The sequence below is a fragment of the Delphinapterus leucas genome, chromosome 1 (genome assembly GCF_059928025.1).
Source record: "Delphinapterus leucas isolate spDelLeu-1000000601 "Yukka" chromosome 1, BTC_Dleu_Yukka2, whole genome shotgun sequence".
NCBI classification, from domain to species: Eukaryota; Metazoa; Chordata; class Mammalia; order Artiodactyla; family Monodontidae; genus Delphinapterus; species Delphinapterus leucas.
This window is the reverse complement of record NC_143129.1, coordinates 93,988,586-94,009,401: the sequence shown is the minus strand read 5'-3', so window position 1 is coordinate 94,009,401 and position 20,816 is coordinate 93,988,586. Positions and strand designations below refer to the sequence as shown.

Below are 20,816 nucleotides of genomic sequence, written 5' to 3'. Positions count from 1 at the left end.
ACAGTCCCGTGGTGACTTCAGTAATATAGTTCCCTACTCCTTAAGTGGGCAGAGGAGTCAGTCGGAGTTGTAGCTGGAACCCCTAGCCTCTTCCAGCACCGCCCCCTACCCCAGCAGTCCCTGCTGTGCCCCAGAGGCCTAGCCTCCGCTCAGGGTCCCCACTGGTTTCTCCAGCTGCAAGAACCAAGGCCAAGGGAGCCTCGGCTTGCCTCTGCCTTCCCGTGATGACCCCAGACATACGTGGGGTACATTGACTATTGTGGGCTCCTTGCAGGTGGGACCCCTGAGGGAACAGGATGCTGGAGCCCGAGGCTAAGACCTCGCAGCTAGGGGAAAACAAGCCAGCTCTGGTCCCCCTCATCTAGGGGACCACCTTCCCCTAACCTAGGCTGGCGTCTGCCTACAGGCCTGCCGTGTGTCCTCTTCCCCCTTCCCAGCTGAGAGGGGTGGGTGCCCTCTGTGCTGGGTCAGGAAGAATGTCGCTCAAAGACTAGGTGGGCCCGTGTGCATAGGTGCATGTGCTTGTGGGCTGGTGCGGGTGAGAGGCTGTGGGCATTCACCGATCGCTGAGGTGTCCCCACTTCCAGCCTGCCCTCGGTGCCTTAGCCCCTCAAGCCAAAGACATGTATTCAGCACCTGTCCCGCTCAGGGCCCAGGGCCAGCTCAGTGGGAGATGGAGCCATGAACTAGACGCAGTCCCCATGTTCGGGGGCCTGAGCTGTAAGGGAGGCCCAGTCTGCGGGCTTCAATGGCCAGGTCATGCCTGTCCTTTCACTGCTGAGCAAATAATGACATTTCATTATTTGTGGCGTGGATAAAGGGAGGGGGAGAAGTAAGAAGGCATTCCAACAGGGTGGCATGGTGAGTCCCTAGGCAGGACTGCTCCTCGAGGGACCAACCATACAGGTTTTAAACCTGGAAGTCTTGTCTCTCAGGAAGCCCTTCGGTCGCAGGCAAACCTGGAGGGTTGGCCACCCTAGCTTCTGCCCCCCCAACCCCTCGGGAAAGGGCCAAGCAGCTGGTTCCTCCTTGGCCCTCCTCTAGTCTCCCACCCCTTTCTCCTTTTCCCCCCACCCAGCAGGGTCTCCTCTTAGGTCTCCTGGGTCTTACCCTGCCCCAGCCATGACCCCCCAGCCTGACCTCCAGGGCTACCCACTTCCGTTTCCCTCGGCCATTCCTGATAAGGAGACTAGAAGCAGGTTTGCCCTTTCACCTCTGCATATCTCTCCACAGAGGCCCCGGGTCCCCACATCCTATGTCACATCCTCCAAGTCCTGCAGCTCCCCCAGGCTGCAGGTTTTAGGTGGGAGAGGACTGCTGGGATGAGGGGCTGCAAAGGCCACAGCCCTTGGGACACGAGCCTCTCCCTATCCTGGCCGAGGACGGTCCAGGCGCCTGCTCCCAGGACACAAGAGCTGCTGGGCAGGATGGCTGAGCTGACCGAGTCCTGCGCTGCATTTTGACTGACATTCTTGGTGGAATTGGCCGGATGTTTCTCCTTCACAAGAGACACAGCCTCGGGCAAGACAGCTGTGCCTCCCTCAGCCCAGCCGCGCAGCTGGGGGTGCTGAGAACCCAGGACCCACAATTCCTACTTTTGGGATAACATCACTGGGCCAAGAGGTCTCCAGGGAAGGGGTGTGGTGGCTTCCTTGGGACCCTAAGAGGTCAGCACGACTCGCATCTGAATATCTTCTGTTCTTGTTCTTCCTGAGCTCTGTTCTCTACCTGGGTCTATGGACTGCACGTGGACACTGTCATCTGACTTGGGCAGGCAATGCGGTGCAGGGACCACCTGATACACAGAGTTACCTGAGGTCTGGCCTAGGCCAGGCCCTGCTCAAGGCCCTGAGTCACGCGCAAACCCACTCCTTGTTTTTGGTAAGGGCATCATTTGGGGACGTTTTCGTCCGGAGCTCCAATCCCCATGAATTAGAAGCGATCAGATGCAGCTGTTATTTAAAGGGCACATAATGGTCTTTGCTGATTCAGAAGGCATTTCATAAGTTTGCAGCGTTTGGGGAAATAACATTGGTAACATCAAATTCGTGGCCTTGCGATGGTGAGAATTCTGTATGCGGAGAATTTTTGCCTTTGGTGAAATCTAGCCACAGCAAATACCAAAAGCAACATGGAAGAGAAAAAGTTATCCACCTGCAGCCTGACAGGGCTATAAAGGGAAAGGAAAATGCTCTCGCCCTTGATCTTGGGTGATTATGAGCTTTGTGTATGAATATGAGGCTCAGGGCTCTTATTTCCATTTCTTTTTTTTTAAAAATAAACTTATTTTATTTATTTATTTATTGGCTGCATTGGGTCTTCGTTGCTGCGCGCGGGCTTTCTCTAGTTGCGGTGAGTGGGGGCTACTCTTCGTTGCGGTGCGCAGGCTTCTCATTGCGGTGGCTTCTCTTGTTGCGGAGCACGGGCTCTAGGCGCGCGGGTTCCAGTAGTTGTGGTGCACGGGCTCAGTAGTTGTGGCTCGTGGGCTCTAGAGCACAGGCTCAGCAGTTGTGGCACACGGGCCTAGTTGCTCCGTGGCATGTGGGATCTTCCCGGACCAGGGCTCGAACCCGTGTCCCTTGCATTGGCAGGCGGATTCTTAACCACTGCACCATCAGGGATGCCCTCTTATTTTCATTTCTGCGTCTTTTATAGCCATGGTTTTTCAGGCTGTAAGTCATATGAGTAGCACCTTCGTCATTTTGGCCACATATGAGTGCCACTTGTACTGTTAACATTTTTCTTTAAATTAACTGACTACACACACACACACACACACACACACACACACACACGCATGCATGCACACATACACACGAATATCTTTCAAAAGGACATTGTACATTCTTAACTCCAAGTGGGACACCAGTAGCACTTGTCTTAAACAGAGGGTAGCCAGAAAAATAAATAAAACTAAAGCATAGAATGTGATTACATTGTAGCTAGAGTTGCCTTTGGAAGGCTTTGAGTCTAAGATTTGCTTTCTTCCCTTAAACAGGAATGTCAGCAAGTGTTAGAGGCAGTTAAAGTCCCATCGGCCACAGTTTTAGTGACCAGATGCAGCTGTTATTCAAAGGTCACATTGTGATCAGGTCCGAGAGAGAATTGGACCGGAATGATTATTTCACTGTCTCTTCAGGGCACCATATAAGATTGTCTCCAGTTCTGCCCAGAGCCCTGAGTGGTTCTGCCCAGGAGGTATTTTTCTCTGGCCACTGGCCCAAAGCATCCCTCTCAGCTGATTTCCTGAGCACACCTTTCCTGGAGCTCCTGCCATCAGAGGTCTGCTCACCTGCCCACAGGGAGAGGACTGATGGAGTTGCTGGAGACAAGGGGTGCCCGTCTCCCCTTCTCTGATGTTGCGTAGAATATTCCAGCCTTAATGAGACAACCCTAGAAAGAATGTTTCCACTTTTCTTAGCAGAGCTACAGGCAGTTTTCCATGACTATGAGAAAACCCCAAGCGTGAGAACAGGCAGGGCATTTGAACTCGACTTCCTGCTGCTGCCGATTCCCAGTAGTATTTTCCACTCTTCCCGCTCTCTTGAGTTCTAGACTGGTATGTCCAGCTGTCCGTATGTCCTCTCCACTTGCAAGCCTAAAAGGCGTCTCAACAAAGCTGAACTCTCCAGTGCGCCGCAAACCAGCTTCTCTCGCAGGCGCCCCGCCTCAGCTACAGGCACTGCCCCTCCCCGGTTGCTCAGGCCAAAGACCCACGTGACCCCTTTCCTCATATCCCAGATCCAGTCCATCCCTCATCCTGTTGGCTCCACCATCCCAAAGTATGCAGAAGCCAATGACTCTCCCCACCCCCTCTGCCCCGAACCTGGTCTCCCTGCTCCTGCCCGTTCTCCACACACCAAGGCAAAGCGTGATCTTTGGAAGTGAGAGGCCTGATTGTATCACCACTCAGCTCAGACTCCTCCAGTGGCTTCTCCTGGCACTCGGAACCGAACTCAAACTCCTCCCGTGACCGGGGCCCTGGGTCCTTCCTTCTTCACTGCACCCTCCGCCCTGGGTTCGTCATGCTCCAGCAGTGCTGGCTTCATTCTACTTCTCCAACACCCCACCAACCCCGGGGCCTTGGCACCTGCTGTTCTCTCTGCCAGGAGCGCTCACTCCTGATCCCCACAGGGCTCCAGCTTTGCTCCTTCCCTTTATTCAGGTCTCCACGGAAATGGCACCTCCTTTGGGAGATGCCCTGACCTCTCTGAGATGGCACCTTCCCTTTATGCTGCTTTCTTTTTCCTCACAGCATTTACCACCATTGACATCGCTTGCCCGAGAAAGTCTATTTCTCTTTCACTTTTCAGAGATAATTTCACGGGATACAGAATTCATTCAGCACGTTAAATATTTCACTCCCCTTTCATCTTGTCTGTATGATGAAGTGTCTGAGGAGAAGTCTGATGTAATTCTTACCTCGTTCCTCTGTGGGAAGCATTCTTTTTCCTTCTGACTTCTTTCAAGATTTGCTATTTGTCTTGATTTTCTGCCATTTCAGTGTGTTGTGGCTTTGTGTAGATTTTTTGGTATTTATCCTGCTTGGTGCCCTCTGCTGTGTTATATATTTATTTGATTATTTCTGTCCTGTCTCCCACACGAGAATGTAAATTCATGAGGACAGGGACTTTGTCTAATTCACTGCTTTATTCTGCTGTCTGGAATAGTTTTGGAGGCTAGTGTCATTCACTAAATATTTCTCGAGTAATGAAGGAGTCATCAAGCATAGAGCCTCTAATAAGTTTGTGTAAGAAAGCAGTATCATGTAATGTAATTCATACTATAAAATGTCACTTTATGTTTTCTTAATTGGAGGTTGTTTAATCTATTTTTATATTTCAGCATGAAGTTGGCAGCTGCACTTTTTTGGAATAATATTCATAACAATGACTAGCACTTACCGAGCGATTACTACATGGCAAACACTTTGATGGGCTTCGCATGTATTAACTCAGTTAACCCTCACAAGAACGCTTTAAAGTAAGTATCATTATTATCCTCATTTAGAGATGAGGAAACTGAGGCACAGAGAGGTTAAGTAATTTGTTCAAAGTCACACAGGTACCAAGAAGTGGAGCTAGAATTTGAACTCATGAAGCGTGGCCCCAAGTCCATGAGCTTCCATGAACCTAATGTCCGACTTCTGTCTCTATTTGCTCTTTTCATTGAGGTATAACTTATGTGGGCCAAGTGTACTAACCAAGAGTACAAATCAACAAATTTCCATGTACTCCCAGATCTGGAACTAGTACTTGCCTAGTGCCCCCCAGGCCTCCTGGTATCCCTTTGATTCAGTTCCCCACAAAGTAACCCTTAGTCTAACCTCTATCACTAACTGATATTGGGAAAAACTGTCTTTTATCCTCTTTAGTTTTTTTAAAAAGTGTTAAAATACTTTCCTTTTGTCTGTTCTTTAATATCCTTAGTTGATTAAATGAAAAGTAAGAACATTGAATAATAATTTCAAGCAAGTTAGACACCACCCCCTGCCTTCCCCCGCCCGGCACTGCTCTCAGGTGCCTTCCTGAGTCTCCTAGATTGAGGGGGAGGGAGGCCTTTCTGAGAAAATTCTGCGTGTTTGTCGCTGTGTCAGGCCTATGGCAGGTATTTAAAACACCTGCTGATGGGTGGACAGATGGATTGGTCATCTGCAGAGATGCTCTATCCCTGCCCTTGAGGGGTTCCTGGAGAGAGACCTGTCTTTGTCTGGGGTGAAGGCTCCAAGCTGCCAGCTGGTAAGGTCGGAGGCTGCCAGCCTGGTACCAGGACCTGTCCATCACCTTCTGGGGTCCCCTGGCTGGACTCCCACACTGCCAGCCTGTACTCACATGGCTAGAATCCCCCTCAGACCTATAGCTGACTCCCCTGCTCCAGCCCCGTCTAACGCCTGCTCAGAACTCACCGACTTCACAATCCCTAGCCTCCCCGCTCCCGGGGCCCTTCCCTGAGTGTCAGCAGCAATTTCCTGGCAGGCCTGGTGACAGTAGCCTGAGCCAGCCCAGGGGAAACCCAATGCCATGGTGTCAGCAGCGGGTGTCCCTTGGTGTCTGGGGAATGGGGCTGAGACTGTGCAGAGCTGAGCCGCCCGAGGGGGTGGAAGGGCTACGACCACCCTGCCCCCACGGCTCCCTGTTCCTTCCATACTCAGTGCAGGCATCTGTGCCTACTTGCCCTGCACCCAAGGACCCTGGCAAAGACACCTCTTTCCTGCTTCACAACTGGATCAGGGCCAAAAAGTCACCCACACGCTGGAGACAGTGCCTGGGGTGACAGTGCCTGGCTCTGGGCCGGCACACGTCCTTTCTAATCTTGCTCCGCATTCAGAGAGATGGCTGCATCCCAGGCCCCATGGATGGCCAAGTCCACGCCTTCTGCCTCTGCTTTTACCTTGTTGCTGGGTCGTGCACGACACCCACCTTTTCTGTTGTCCAGAATTCTCGTTAGGGGAGCACTGGGTCTCCTCTCTCCTCCGTATCCCCCTCAGGTCAGTAGCGTTATTTTCCGAGGACCGGTCCTTGAGTGTGGAGACTGCTCGTATTTTGTTTAGTCTAATTGCCTCTTAACACACTTGGATACTCATGAATTCTTCTATTCTAAATTTAACTGATGTGGTACTACTGTGTGCGCCGTTTTCCTGGATCACGTGTGCGTCCCCTGCCCTTGGCACAGAGCAGGGGCTAAGTGGAGGCTGGCTGCATTGGACTAGATCCACTTGACCTAAAGAGGGGTGGGGAGACTCACGGTGGAAGGACGGCTCTCAGCCTGGTCCCAGCCTGGCGGGGCTGGGAGATGCATCCAAAGGCGTGGGCCAGTGGGCATTCATTTGGTTTGGGCCTAAGTCTTGGCTACTGTCCAGTTAAGCTCTTGTCTCATGACCAGCAGACCCTTGGTTGTTGTTACTAGAACTTCTCTCATGTGGGCTGACTGAACAGGTGCCTCTCCCCGACCCCCTTCAGGCCTCTGCCTGGAGCAGAGCTGCAGACTCAGTGCTTGAGACTGGCCAGTCTCTTTCCCGGGAGCTCAGTCACCCTTCCCGGAGCTGTGGAATTTTGCCCTTGGGATTCATCTTAGAGGTTGCCTGAAAGTCCTGTCTCCTCCTCTGTCTCTTCCTCCACAAGAGGAAACTGAGGCTGAAAGTGCAGTAATTTGCTCAGGCTTGCCCAGCCATTTGAGATTCTATGGCCCCAATCTCCCCACCCGAAGTCCCTGCTGACCCAGGCTGTAATATGTCCCATGCTCCACGTGTATTAAGCGCTCGCAGCGTGCAGAGGTCTGAACTGTGCCTCAGGCTAGGGAAGAACGTCCCCAAATAAAATAATAACAGTTCCCAAACTTGTGGATTTTATGGACCAATTAAAAATTAAGGGGATGGACATAGGTTTGACAATTATAATTTTGCCAAGAATAGGTTTTCTAGAAGTCCTACTTTCATCATGTTTTGTAACAAGAAAGAAGAACATTTTAAATCAGAAGAGAGACGATATTTCAAATTTAAAAGCTGACTAAATGTTACCGTATACAGAATTCATTATCGATTTTTCTCTTTCACCTCTGACCGGTAAAAGCATCATCGTGGACAAAAGCCCTCCCTTCCTTGGACCTGAATTAGAAGACCCAGTTCTGTCCCAAGGAGCCCATGCTTTGGTCTAAGGGGGAGTGGGGATTGGCCCAGAGGTCCAGCTATCACCTCATAGTCGCCTCCGGGCAAGGGTGGCCCAAAGTGTTGGAGTGTGACTGGGGCATGGGCAGAGCCAGTCCAGGCCTTTCTCCTGGTGCTCGGAAGGCCGGGGAGCAGGAGGGGTCTGGGAAGGGCCTCTGGGGGTTCTGCCCTTAACTGTCTGATGTTATTGTTTCCATCTGGAGGCTTTGACCTGAGAACTAGCCGAGGCCGTTCCATTCATGGGGGTTGGAGCACTGGCTAGATATCCCGAGCCTTCGGTGATTGTACCAGCTTCTTCTCTCCTAGGCTGTGTGACCTTGAACCAGTCCCTGAACCCCTCTGGGCCGCTTTCCTTGGCTCACAGGGCAAATGTGAGGATAGCCACTCGGATAGCAAGTGTACAGCTGTGTAGCCACAGGAGCTTTTTAAAAAGCATTTGCTCCAGGATCCCAGAGCACCCACTGGCTCGACTTCCAAGCCCTTCCTCTACACCGCACAGCCTCCAGGTCTTCATCAAACCTGAAATCTGCCCAGTTATGGCATTATTTTTCCAGCCTCTTGCTCCTTCAGGCCTTGATTCCCTCAACCTGACCCTGACACCTCGCAATTTCCACTGGGTTCTGTGTGTTTGACTCACCATCAGCACCCGTCCCCTCTGGTGCTGGCACCTCTGGCATGAAGCTTGAGTCCAGACACCATTGCTCAGACTCCGTGGTGGCCCCTGGCAGGGGTTTTTCCTGCCATTGGGTGGTGGAGACCACGGTTGACTCTCCCTCACCTCTTTCCCATCATCCCTCATTCCAAGGGCCAGGAGGAAGCCTCTTCTCTGGAAAAAATGACTCCCCGTTGGCTCTTCTGGGCTCCAGGGGGCTCCCCCAGCCTCATAGCATCCTCCCTTCCTGCCTCACACCAGTGCCAGCACGGGGACTGTAGGCTACCAGCCCTCTGCCCTCTTAGGGAAAAGCTGTGTCTTTCCCTCCCTCCTTCCTGTCCTTTTCATCCTCCCTCAGACCCCAGCCCCCTGGCCCCCCAGGGCCTCTCCCTCTCAGCCCTTATCTGCCCCAGGATCTGCCCTGCAGATGCCCTCACTGCTCCGCGTGCTCCTGACCCTGGGATGGCATCACCGCCCAGCCTGCCTGCCCCGGGGCCAGCTCCGGCCTGCTCTCCTTCCCTTTAAAAGCCCCCATGTCTTGAAGCTGATTAAAACAAACACAGCTCGTATTTTTGTTCTTAATCCAATTGTGCGCTGGGCTAGGGTCGGGGAGGGAGGATAGGATGACAAAAGCACATTCCTCGCCATGCCAGGGGGGGAGAGCCAGACCAGGTACCCGCCAAGAAGTCCCCAGCAGCTGGGGAGGCCATGCGTCCAAGTGGGGTGCTGTCCAGCAATAGTGGATGGACCCCTCCCTGAGCAGGATTCAGCTGCTGCTCCCCGGGCAGGTCAGGAGGAGGGACAAGTTCTCCAGGCCTTCCCAGAAGGGGAACGAGAAGCCCTTCTGGGAGCAGAGTGGCCAGCTGGGGGGCAGGGGCTCCAAATGGAGGCCTTTATTCTCTCTAGTCTGGAAATGAGACATAATCCTCTTGTCTCAGCCGACCCCTGTGACATCCCTGCTCAGCACTTGGCCTTGGAGTTCCTCAGGACACACAGACCCAGACACACACTGTGGACACCTTCCCCTGGTAGGCTAGGCCCATAGGCCCCTAAGGATTCTGTTACTGTCTGAGCCAGAGGTGATGCCTCCATCACCCTGAATTTCCTGATGAAGGGACCACTTGCTGCAGAGCATGGAGAGGAGGGAGGGCCCAGTGATGGTGCAGATGGTGCGTACAGAGTCCGGAGGCCAGGTGCCCGGGCTTGAATCTTACTCTGCTGCTTACTAGTTACGTAGGCAAGTTATTTCATCTCTTTGCACTTCAGTTTCATCATTTGTAAAACGGGGTAGTAACAGCAGTACCTACCTCATAGGGGTGTGAGCTGGGAACACAAACACAAACACTCAGCCCTGTACGGTACACTATACTAAATATACCATCTGTATTTGGCATATACTATACTATATTCTGGCACTCTACTATATACCGCTACCATAAGAAATCTTGATCATCGTTATTATTGAAGGCAGGTGGAGGTAATCCTAGATCAGTCATCTAAGAGCTGTGTGGTTCTAAGCAAATCATGCCTGTTCTCTGAGCCTCAGTTTGGCACCTGTAAAATGGGAACAGACTCAACCTCAGAGAATGATGGTGAAGTTTAAACGTAATAATAACCACGAAAGTGCTGTGTTTATTGAATCTTAAAAATTATGTGATTTCGTTGTTAAATGAGACCTTAAGGGACAGTCTTGTCCAAGAGAGGAGGGAATAAGATGGGTAGATCAAATAAAAAAGACAGAAAGGGAAAGAGGAGAAAGAAAAGGTAAATACAAAGTGGAAGGGTCCAGAGAATGAGCATAGGGGTGAGACTAATGAAAAGGAAAAGGAGAGAATGAGGAGGGAGAGGAAAAACTAACAACAGCCGCCACAGAAATAGCAGAGAAGGAGCTTGACAGAGAAGACAGTCAAGAAAGGAGGGGCAGTGAGCAGGATGGAGAGGGGACACAGGCAGGCCTCAGTGAGGGGTCTCGGGGTCTGCCTTGGGAGCCTGTAGGGCTGGGCTGCCTCCTTGGCTGAGGTCTCCAGGCAGGAGAAACAGGGAGACCCCGGGAGCAGGTGGAGACCCTGGCCGCTTCTTCCTCTCCACCAGGCTTCTGTCAGCTCCCAGGCTGCCCCACCCCATCCCCACTGCCCATGCACTGAGCCAGAGAGATCTCTGCACCGAGTAGGATCGGAGGCCCAGGTGGGGAAAACTCTCCTGGGCTCTTCTGTGAGGCTGCTGGGATGAAGCTCTAGCTGTACATTGGAGAGATGCTAATCATCTTTCCCCCAAATCCTTAGATGTCTATAGCTTCAGTCTTTCAGGGCTGAACAAGATCTTAAAAAGCCACTGTTTGAATGCTAGTGTGAGCAGCTCACCTGCCTGGCCAACTCCAGAATGGGCTGAATACCTCTTAGGACAAGGCCCTCCCTGTCCTTCAGAGGAGTTTGCTGGGCCCCTCCCAAGACTGACCCACAGTTACTGTGACTGCAAATCAGTCAGTTGATCAATACCAACTTTGTGCGACCTTAGTTTGAGCCCCAGTGAAGGACAGAGGGGCCAATCAGAGGGCCACGCTGGCGCATTGAGGGTGGGTGACCAGCTTGGCTTTGCTGAGGCATCCTCGCCTCCCAGGTTCAGGGCTGTCTCATTCTCCTTCCCTGCCCCATGGTCACTTGCCTTGGGCTGTGACAATTGCCCACACCACAGCTAGAAACCACGATGCATCAGTAGGTCAGGGAGAGGAGGACTAGAAATGGCCCGTAAAAGTCTCGGGCTCCCCATAAATGCAGAGCAGGGCTTTGAAAGCCCAAAGCACTTTTATGTGCTAGTTAAAGGGCCTTCCTGTTGTGTCGCCAGGATTTACAGGGAGGTGGGTGGGGGAACGGGGTGAGGTGAGGCCAAGTACAGCCTCCACCGACTGACACTCCCCAGGCTTTTCGGAGCTTCAACCCTCTGGGTCCCAGAGGAGAAGGGAGGAAGTGGAGGGCTTAGCGACTTCTCAGCTGTCACACTCCATTTACCAAGCCGGCGCTGTGAGGCTCTTCCTCAGCTCTTTGAGATCCTGAACCAGCTCGCTGGGGCAGTGGTGACCAAGGCAGGGACATATTCCAGGCCGGCAATGCCCACAGCCAGGGGGAAGGAAGCCCTGGAAACATAGGCAGAGGCCAGGCTATCCGTGTGGTTTTCAAACACGCAGCCGTAGGACAATCCAAATGGCTTCATTTGGAGAGTTTGTTCCATGGCCCATCTTGCCATGCCCTGCGTCTGATGCCAGCATTAAGGGATCATGGGGAGAGCGCTGGGCATCTGCCCCCATCTCAACTCTGTGAGTTAGGGATGCCCATCCATCAACCTGTCTCCGCAGGGCACCCTGTAGGAATGCGACGTCCATGAATTTCAACTTCAAAAAATAAAAATAAAAAAGGGAAAAAAGGCCCCATAGAGTGAGTGTGCTATTCTGGCCACTGTCCCTCATGGAATGAGGAGTTGACTTTCCTCTCTGGGAGAGCTGAGAAGGACCCTCCCTGACCCGTGTGGAGGGGCACGCCGCCCCTCTCTGTTCTTCCACAGCATCCTGTACTCACACCCCTACGCGGATGCCAGCATCACGTAAAGACCCGGTGTGTTCCGACGGAAAGAACCGAAGAGTCTGGCCAGCCCTGGAGCCGGGCATTGTGCCGGGTGATTCACTCACATCGTCCCATTTCTACCTCCCGCTGCCCCTGCGCAGGAGACACCAGCATCCCCCGCATTTTATAGTTCAGGACAGAGAACTAGCATTTGCCAAAGCTCTTCTTTATCAGACCCTTTTGAGAAACAGTACATTCATTCTCCCCTTTAATCTTCCCGGCCTCCCAGCTGAATAGTATCAACCTGATGTGTATATGAGGAAACTGAGGCCCATAGAAGTTCAATGAGGCAGGGAAGGTCCAGGTGGGCAGCACCCATCCCAGAGCTCTTTCCCCCTTACCTTTGTTTCATTTGAGCTGTAAGTCTCTCGCTCAGAGGCCAGGGCGCGGGGGCGGGGAGAAGAGCCCTGCTGATTGATGTCTGAGGTGTCTCAGCCTTTGGCTCTCAGGCCTGACTTGTTTTTGTCTTTCTAACAGCCCCATTCCCTGGCTCTAGCTGCCCTCTCCTGGATCGCTTCGTCCCTCCTTGGGAGCAGCGGCCGGAGCACATTCAGCCTCCTAGGCTTGGGGCCCTGGAGCCCTGTACCCAGGCAGGGGGATTTCTGCATTGACTTCGCTCTGACTCCTGTCCCTGGCCTGCTGGCCCCAGGTGCCCATTGTGGCCTCAGGCCTCTGGCATTCTTCCCTGACGCTGCAGCTCCCCTCTGCTTCTCTGTGACCCTATTGAGTTTCCCCAGGCCTGGCCAACCAAACACTGCCATATGGGGGAGAGTTACATTTCCTGTATATGTGTCAAAATATCTGAGAGGATGTGAAATAGATCAGACATGTATAAAAATAAACTTTTACGGGGTGACTGACTACTCCCCTCCAGGGGGAACCAGCAATTCACTCTTCATCTGGGGCCCAGAAGCTTGGCTGGGGCCTTGGGGACCATTCCCCACACCCAGCTCCCCGTGGCTGTCCTCCCTCATTTCCTTGGGCTGGGCTTCAGCTCCTCTCCTGGAAGGCATTCTCCCAGGGGTCCACGGGCATGGAAACCCCTCCAAAATAGGGCTGAAAATAGCAACTTACCTCTCTGGTCCCAGTTTCTTGATAGGGGTAGCAGGTCTTCTTCTTTGAGCTCCCCTTTCTCTCTGGCAATCTATGATTCTACCACCCAGGGGTCCCCAGGCTAGGCCACAGCAGGACCGTCTCATCACCTCTTCTACTGAGCAAAACACAAGGATTACATGTCAGTTGTTCTTTTCCTGTTGCATTAGGCTGAGGCCTGGTGGACCCAAGTGCAGGGGTCTTTCTGTCCTGGCACCCCTGCTTGAGTTTACCATGAAGGCTTGTCAAGGGCATCTGCTTGTCAAGGTCATCTGCGTCTCCATCCTCCTGCTTCTGGCTAACTGGGTCGATTAAACAGGGCTTGTTCTCTTTATTGCTAAAAGTTTACACGAAGCAGCATCCCAGTTTCATATCAGAAATTTCTCCCTAAATGTTACCTTAAATCCTTCTGAACCCAGATCCCCTTTTACCCTTCTCCCCAGCCATGAGCTGGAGAGGGTGCACTGTGGTTTTGGACAGCTCAGGCGATTCCTGCGCTGACCACTCTGTGACCCCTCAAGCAGCTGGGTGAGGAGAGCCGATCTGCCAACCCACGGGATTCCCACCAGACCCTGTTCTTGGGCCATTGGTTCCTGTCTGGCAAAGAACCCAGCTCGGTCGCTTCTGCCTTTCCTCAGCCAAGGGGCCAGAGGGTCTCAGGGCTGAAGACCAGATCCCCAGCACCTAAGCTTAGTCAGAAGCCATAGGCCAGGGCCTTGTTTCCATTTCCCCACAACTCTCCAGGCTGGAGCCTTCCTCTTCTCATCTTGGCTCCCACACCCCGCTTCCTGGCCCCAGGGCTGTCACTGCAGACACACCACTCCTGACAGACACTGGCGTCTGATGGGCAGCTGCCATCCTGCCAGGAAGCTGGTGTCCAGAGGTAGGGCTGCAGGACCAGTTCTCAGCCTCTATTCAGCCTGGCCCTACCATCACCCAGCCACCTGCCCGCTGCCTCTCAGGCCTCTTTTGAGCACCTTGTGTCCAAACCAACTGAAAATGCCAGACACAGCCTCAAGCCATCAGTTACTGAATCTGAGGTAGAGCTCTGCTGGGTGGGAAGACACAGGTATATTAAGGGTGTCAGTGGGGGACAGTATTTTGGAGAGGCCAAGGGAGGGGCAGGGCTGATAGCTGGCTCGTGGCTCCCTGGACATTTCTCTACTTCTCTCCAAGGCAAAGGGCCCCTGCCACCCTCGGATCTGGTCCTGCTGCTGTGTGCTCCCTGCCTGACCCTGAGTCCTGCTATCCCCGACACTTAACTCTCAATCAGTCCCCTGTGAATGAGAATAATGGGTTGACTTGTCTAGGAGTCCCAGGAGCATTTGTTAGGAAATGGACTTAATGTCCAAAATGTCCAGGGTGATATTCTTACAGCTGAGAAGCTCTTGAGCCCATGTTGGTGACCCTGGGAAGGCCATCAGCTGGGATCTCAGGCTGCTGGTCTCTTGGGTTTCTATACCAGGACTGACTCAGTTGAAGAAATTCTGATATCTCCTAGGAAGGGTGAGGCAGCTCCTGACTGGGCCCGAGTTTTTCCATTGGTTGATACGGCCCATGCTGCTGCCTGGAACATTCAACCAGCTGTTGGTTGGATTAGAAGTTTTCCCTCTTGCTTTTGGCTACAGCCTTTGGTTAGTACTGCCAGCTGGAAGAGCAGGAAGTCAACCACTACAGGATCAACAGTCTGCCCAGCCCAGTGCCCCACCTGCCAGCTGGACGTCCTTGTAGTTGTGCAAGCCCAAGTCAAATCCAAGTTCACTAGCTCCTTTGTCAGCTGTAATTCGGTCCCTCTTCTCCTGACAGAGGCCTGCCTGCCAGGTAATTCAGTGCCCCCAAGCCCAGCCTCACCTGGTCTGTTCCCAGCTTTCTTTCCTCTTTTCTCTCTGGACCTCCATTTTGGTCCCAGAGTCTTTGGGGCAACGGTCTTGTGGCTGGTTACATGCCGTTTTCCCTGGCAGGAGACTGCCTTTCAGTCAGTTCAGGGAAGGGGGCTGATGGGCAAGAATCTCAACCAAGGGCTGGCCTGAGCATCCTTTAGGTCAACAGCCAGACTGAGATGGTGGAACAAGCTGCCCTGTTGGAGGACCAGCCTTGGCCTCTCACCAGGAGCGGCAAGGGGCCCCTTTGGTCCTGCAGAATCAGTGTGGTAGCATAGGATGGCCACTGACTTCTCCATCCAGACCCAGTGGTGGACTCGCAGACCAGCAAGAGCAGGAGTTTGTTCAGGGCAGGGCTCTGTGGGCACCTCCTCTGTCCTCAGTTTTAATGCATCATGTTTGATCTTTGCTGCATGGTGGAGAGTTCCTGCCACTCTGATTGATGACACAGATCTTCAAAGGGCAGTCATCCCTGGAGGGAGGGGAGGATTAATCAAAGCTGTTCCCAGGGCAGTACCCGCCAATGCTAGGCCCTCCAGAACCACTCTGGCCCTCAGTTGGATCTATGGACCCAGCTACCACCCTTCTGCCTGACCCAGGAGCCCCTTTGCTTCTCCATTTAATCTGGCTTAGATGTGAATAAATCTTTCTTATTGCTGCATCCAAGACAAAACTATAGATTTTTTTTCTTTTTTAGGAAGTGAAGGGGGAAATAGTACTCAGGAACTGAAGGACACATGATGGGCTGCAGAGCGTCAGTCCTAATGGAACCAGAATCTGCCCCATAATGCTCCACGCGGCCTGGCATATCAGGCCCTGCCTCAGCCACCAGGACCCTGTAGCTATCCCCACTCCCTGGCCCCAAGTGAGGAAGGCAGTTTCCTATTTCGCCCCACACATCCCTCCCCAGATCTCTGACACTATCTGACCGTTTGCTGCTCACAGCCTCCCGGAGGACTTTAAATTAAAGTTGGTCTGGAACAAAGCTCTTCACAGTTAGCCCCCCCCCCCATGCTGCCCTGATGGATGTTGGGAAGCTGGTAATGGCTGGTTCTGCCTTAGCTTTCTTCCCAGAGCCTCATGCCTGTCCCTTTTTCCAGGACAGAAGAAAACTGCTTCTCTCCCTCTCACCTGCCCCTCTGGTGCCCCACCTGCCAAGTCGGAGTCCAGCCCGAGCCCCACCTTTTGCCCCTGCTAGATTTGCAGAGCAGAGATTACTCCTCACCGTCTAGCGCAAACGTCTGGCATGGATTTAGTGTGTGAGGAATGTTTGTGGAACGCAGGCGCGGATGCAGCATGAATAACCAGCCCTGGCTCGGGCAGCGGAGCACCCCCCTCACTCCCAGGGCCCACTCATGGTTCCTTCTCCGAGGAGTCATCTTGCTGACTTCTGAGGGTTTATAATACACCCCTTTAAAGTTCAGAGCACATGTAGTATGTTTAAATGAACGTCAGATACCGTGGCTACAGGCTGAAGCAGACTATCTTTTATCATCTGAAATCACGCAGCCCCGGGGTGCAGATGGGCTGAGAGGACACCCAGTGTGGATCACGGTTGAAGCACCCCCAACTGAGATGACAGGCCACCAGCCGCGCCGTGGGCAGCGTCTCCACCAGGGCCCACCGGGGAAGGCCCTGGGGAGGAGGGAACTCCCTCTCGGCAGCAGTGCTGGGTGGGTGTTCCTGCAGCCCTGGTAGAGCACAAAGATGGCGTGGGAAAGAAAGCCTCTTTGCAGATCCTAGCTTAGGTTGGCGGCGTGTGTGTGTGTGTGTGTGTGTGTGTGTGTGAGCTGGGGGCTGCTCCTTTGGGGCTCCTACGTGCACTGCAGGGGTTTAGGGTGAGACGTGGATAAATAAGAGAAGTTTTAGCTGCAGTGAGCACTTTGTATGAAGGTGACTGGCCCCTGCCTGGTTATCCTGCCCCATCTCTCACCCCTGCCCACCATGCTCCACCTACACTGAGTCCCACACTCTTACACGTGGGCTTGTGCATGCTGGACCTTCAGCCAGGGTGCCCTTCTTGCCTTTTTCACGGAGGGAAGCTCCTGCTTCTCCTTCAGACCCACCCAGGTCCCTCCCTGGTGAAGCTTTCCTGGCCTGACCCCCGCCTCCTCTTGGAGCTGGGAGTCCCTTCCCCTCCATTGTCAAGATAATGCCCAGCACTAAAATGACAGGTTTATGTGTATGTGTCCCCCACACAGGGACGTGTCTTTCTATCCTTTCTTCCTGCCTCAGCACCTGGCACAGCGCCCAGCTCAGGGTGGGCACTGATGTCTGTGCTCAGAGCATGGCTGCCTGGAGCATGACCCGTGAGGGTTGGGGCATGGGGAGGACGGGCAGTCTGTGGGAGGACGGGGCTCATCTCCAGATGAAGCTCTGGGCCCAGTCCCAGTCCTGTGTGCCCAGGCCCCAAGGGGGCAGAGGCCCTAGACCCACTCCGTTGGGGCTGCTGGAGCCGCCCATGGAGGTCACCAGTGACATCTAGTGGTCACAGCAGGCTGCAGCCCCACAAGGTTTTCCAGGAGGTGCGAGTCTGAGTTGCACGTGTCTGCTCTGGGCTGGGCTTCTGAGCGGTTCCCAGCCAAGGGCCAGCAGACCAGCAGCGCAGGGCAGGACCTAGGTGGTTGGGTGCAAGGACCGAGGCCTGGAGAGAGGCTGGGCAGCCCTGAGTCAGAGACTGCAGTCCACGTCCGCTGGGCTCCGAGGCCCCCTGCCATCTCCCTCCCTCCTGCTCCAGTTCCCTCTCCCTGCCCGCCCAGGCTCGGGCCCATCTGCCTCAGCCTCAGCCCCTTAGGACCATGTCGGGGGGCTTTGAGGTCCCCACTGGAGCAGCCACAGACCCACTTTGGTACAGCTGCTGAGACAAGCAGTGCCAGCCAGTGGATGAGGGACGAACGATGGGCCTCATTTAGCTACCAAACGCCTACCCTGGAGGGCACCCAGGGTAGGGGCCACCTAAAGAGCTGCCTGCCCTGTCCTGGGCCAGCCCTCACTGGCCTGCACAGAGCAGCTCTGGGAGACCCCTACTCAAAGGGGCAGGGGGTCCCTGGTCACAGCTACAGGCGGTGGCACAGGCTGAATGGGGTGTTGAGCAGCGCGGTGGCAGACCTGAGGGCGGCCTTTGCAGCAGGGCTGTGTCGGGGGCTTGCCCGTGTCCCACCTGCCTGCCGCTCAGCGCTCTCTCCTGCAGGCCTCGCAGAGCGCGCCCTGTGGGCTCAGGAAGTGCTGGACGGGGGGCTGCCGTGGGGTGAGGGAGGCATGGGGTGCCGGAACCAGGATTTCAGGCTTTCCACTCCCGGACTCCACTTTCTCTGCCAAAGTTTTCCCGTGAACCATTTCCAGACTGTAAGGAGAGGGGAAGAGGGATGCTGTTATCAGCAGGGAGGCCTGCAGAGGTATTTATTGTCCTTTTTTTGCAGCAACAATTCCTTCCTGTTTCTTCTGCTCCCCCTCTTTCCTTTTCTGGCACAAGTGTCCTTTTGTACCTTCTCCCTGCTGCCTCTGTGTGGCTCCTCCGCCCTGCCCCTCACTCTTACCCCCTTCCTCGAATCCCTCCGGACTTCTCCCCTTTCTAAGCATCTCCTGTGCTCAGCCCTCTTGTTCTCCACCCCTCTCCCCTCTCCGCTGTTTCTGTGGCTCCATCTGTCTTTCTTCTGCTCGCTTTGTCTCCATCCCCGTTTCTCAGCGTCTCTTAGTCCCCCTCCACTCAGCCTTTCCCCCGCCCCCCCACCCCCGCCTCCCCTGGAAGGTCAGTTTGACATTATTAAAGTGTAATAATAACTTGATAACTTGCCCAGGGAGTGAGGTGGGCAGAAGCATAGCATACCTTTTTCATGAGCCTTTTGCAGGGCACCCCTGCCACCAGCTGTCAGCCAGCATCTCTCTGCCCCTTCCTCCCTTGGCCTGCTAGGTCTCCAGAGGCTGCTCTGTCCGCCTACCTGTGCCAGCAGGAGAGCTCGGCCCACCTGTGGGGAATCACACTTGGGCATGTATCTTCATGCCACGGGGTCTTCCTTGACAGTTGGGGGTGAGAGCTCACATTTCCAAGTTTTTATAAATACACACTGAATGTCTTTATGGGTCAGACACTGTGCTAAGGTCCTGGGGGCATGACCTGCCTCTTGTGACCTCTACAAGAGAGGGGAGGTGTTGGACAGGGGACACAAATGAGACGCAAGGAGCAGGCTGCTCAAGGCGGCCCCAGCTTGGCAGCTGGACCCTTGGCTCTTATCCTACAGAGTTCAAGCCCTTTGGGTACCAATGTCCAGGAGTCCTGCCAAGGGCTCCAGGCATGTAAGGGTTCACAGACCTGTCCCAAAGCACCCTCCTCCTGCCCACTCTTCCCCTCTTGCAGACTTTGTGCTGGTTTCACAGTGACACAATTGCATTTATAGTTGTTTGTGAGAGGGGTTGGGACCCACCACTGACCAGCGTTCTCTCTGTACACATTTGTTCCTTTCCCTCAAGTCGCAAAACCCACTCATTCCCATTAATCTTCCCCCCTAATTATGGCAATCATTGTCTGATTGCCTGTTCTGATTGCACAACTACATTTTCTCATGCTAACTGCATAATGAAGACAAGCAATTGCACGGGAAAAAATTATGAAATTTCCAAGCTCCAAATACAATTTGAGGGCCCAGCAACGTGCCTCCACTGTCCCCCTTGGGCAAGGGGGGCTCAAACGCAGAAGTCAGTGGTGACCATCTCTCAGCTTCCGGGGACACTGCTAATTCTAAAGCTTCTGTCCTCATGGCCCACTAACACACTGAGACTCTCCAGACCAGGAAGCCTGATTTGGAAAGTGTGACCCAGCATCTGTGGCCCTTGAAACCCCTGTCGCAGAGGTGCCAGCCTGCAAGTGGCCACTAGCCTTGGGGAGATGGAGCCTGAGCTGTAGTCTTACCTGCTTCTAGAGGCCCAGGCCCCAACATTTTTCCCCCAGTGGCTGCCAGTGTCCCGGGCAGATGCATCTAGGAGGGCAGGCTGAGGCAGGTGGCCGGTTCTCATCTTCCTCCAAGCTCAGGACTCTGGCCCCTGTCACTTTCCTGAGATGTCCCATAGCCTGGGAGAGAGATTGCAGGCCACTCCCCTCCCCAGTTCACCTTCCTTTCATCTCCTGCAGAAGACGACTCAAACCTTGGCCCCCAGGAAGCCTTCCTATGTTAGCTGTGCTCAGGGTGACTCCCACCGAAGCTCCCCTCCCTCCGATCCTGTCCATCCCATGGTTTGTCCACCACAGGGTCCTCCCATCCGGGGGCTGGGAACTCCCAGATGGCCGAGGAGAAACCTCATCCACCCTTTGCTCCCTCAGCACAGACAGACGCTCTGCCATCACGGAGTCCATGGGGGCCATCACACACTGTATGTACATCTGCAAATTCTATCTTATTCCAAATGCACCAAGGGAGGAGGCTATTTAAAGAATACTATAGAAGATCCTTGGGTAAAGACTGGAATCACTTTCTGATTTCTTTTCTATGTAATTTCAGATTGTCGTCTCTCTAGGGAAGAAGGAGAGGCTGCAGGCAGGTTCATAGCCTTCCACAGCCTGCTGTACTGGACACTGCATCCTCCTGCATGGCTCGGCCTGTCTAAATTTTGTCTTCATTCAGCAAACATGCATGCGAGACCTTCTGTGTACCAGGCTCTGTGTGCTGGAGGCAGGGGATACAAAGACAGATGAAGCCTCTTCCTGCCCCTGCGAGTCACTGAGGGAGACACAGACACATATAGGTGCATCAATACGGGGAGCATTCAAGGCCAGTAATTGTTGCACAGAGAGAAGTGGGATTACTTCCACCCAGGACTGGGGAAAGCAGGGAAGTCTTCATGGAGGAGGTAGGTTTTTTTTTTTTTTTTAACATCTTTACTAGAGTATAATTGCTTTACAATGGTGTGTTAGTTTCTGCTGT

The 20,816-nt window shown here is 53.7% G+C and overlaps 1 long non-coding RNA gene across 1 annotated transcript in view; it reads left to right on the top strand.

The window, feature by feature from the left end:
* The window catches only part of LOC149750687 (uncharacterized), a 63,796-nt gene that overhangs the window by 20,785 nt on the left and 22,195 nt on the right, over positions 1-20,816 (top strand). The window contains exons 3-4 of the long non-coding RNA XR_016394552.1: positions 4,846-4,983; positions 20,394-20,742. This is a non-coding gene — a long non-coding RNA (uncharacterized LOC149750687). The remainder of the gene's footprint in view (positions 1-4,845; positions 4,984-20,393; positions 20,743-20,816) is intronic.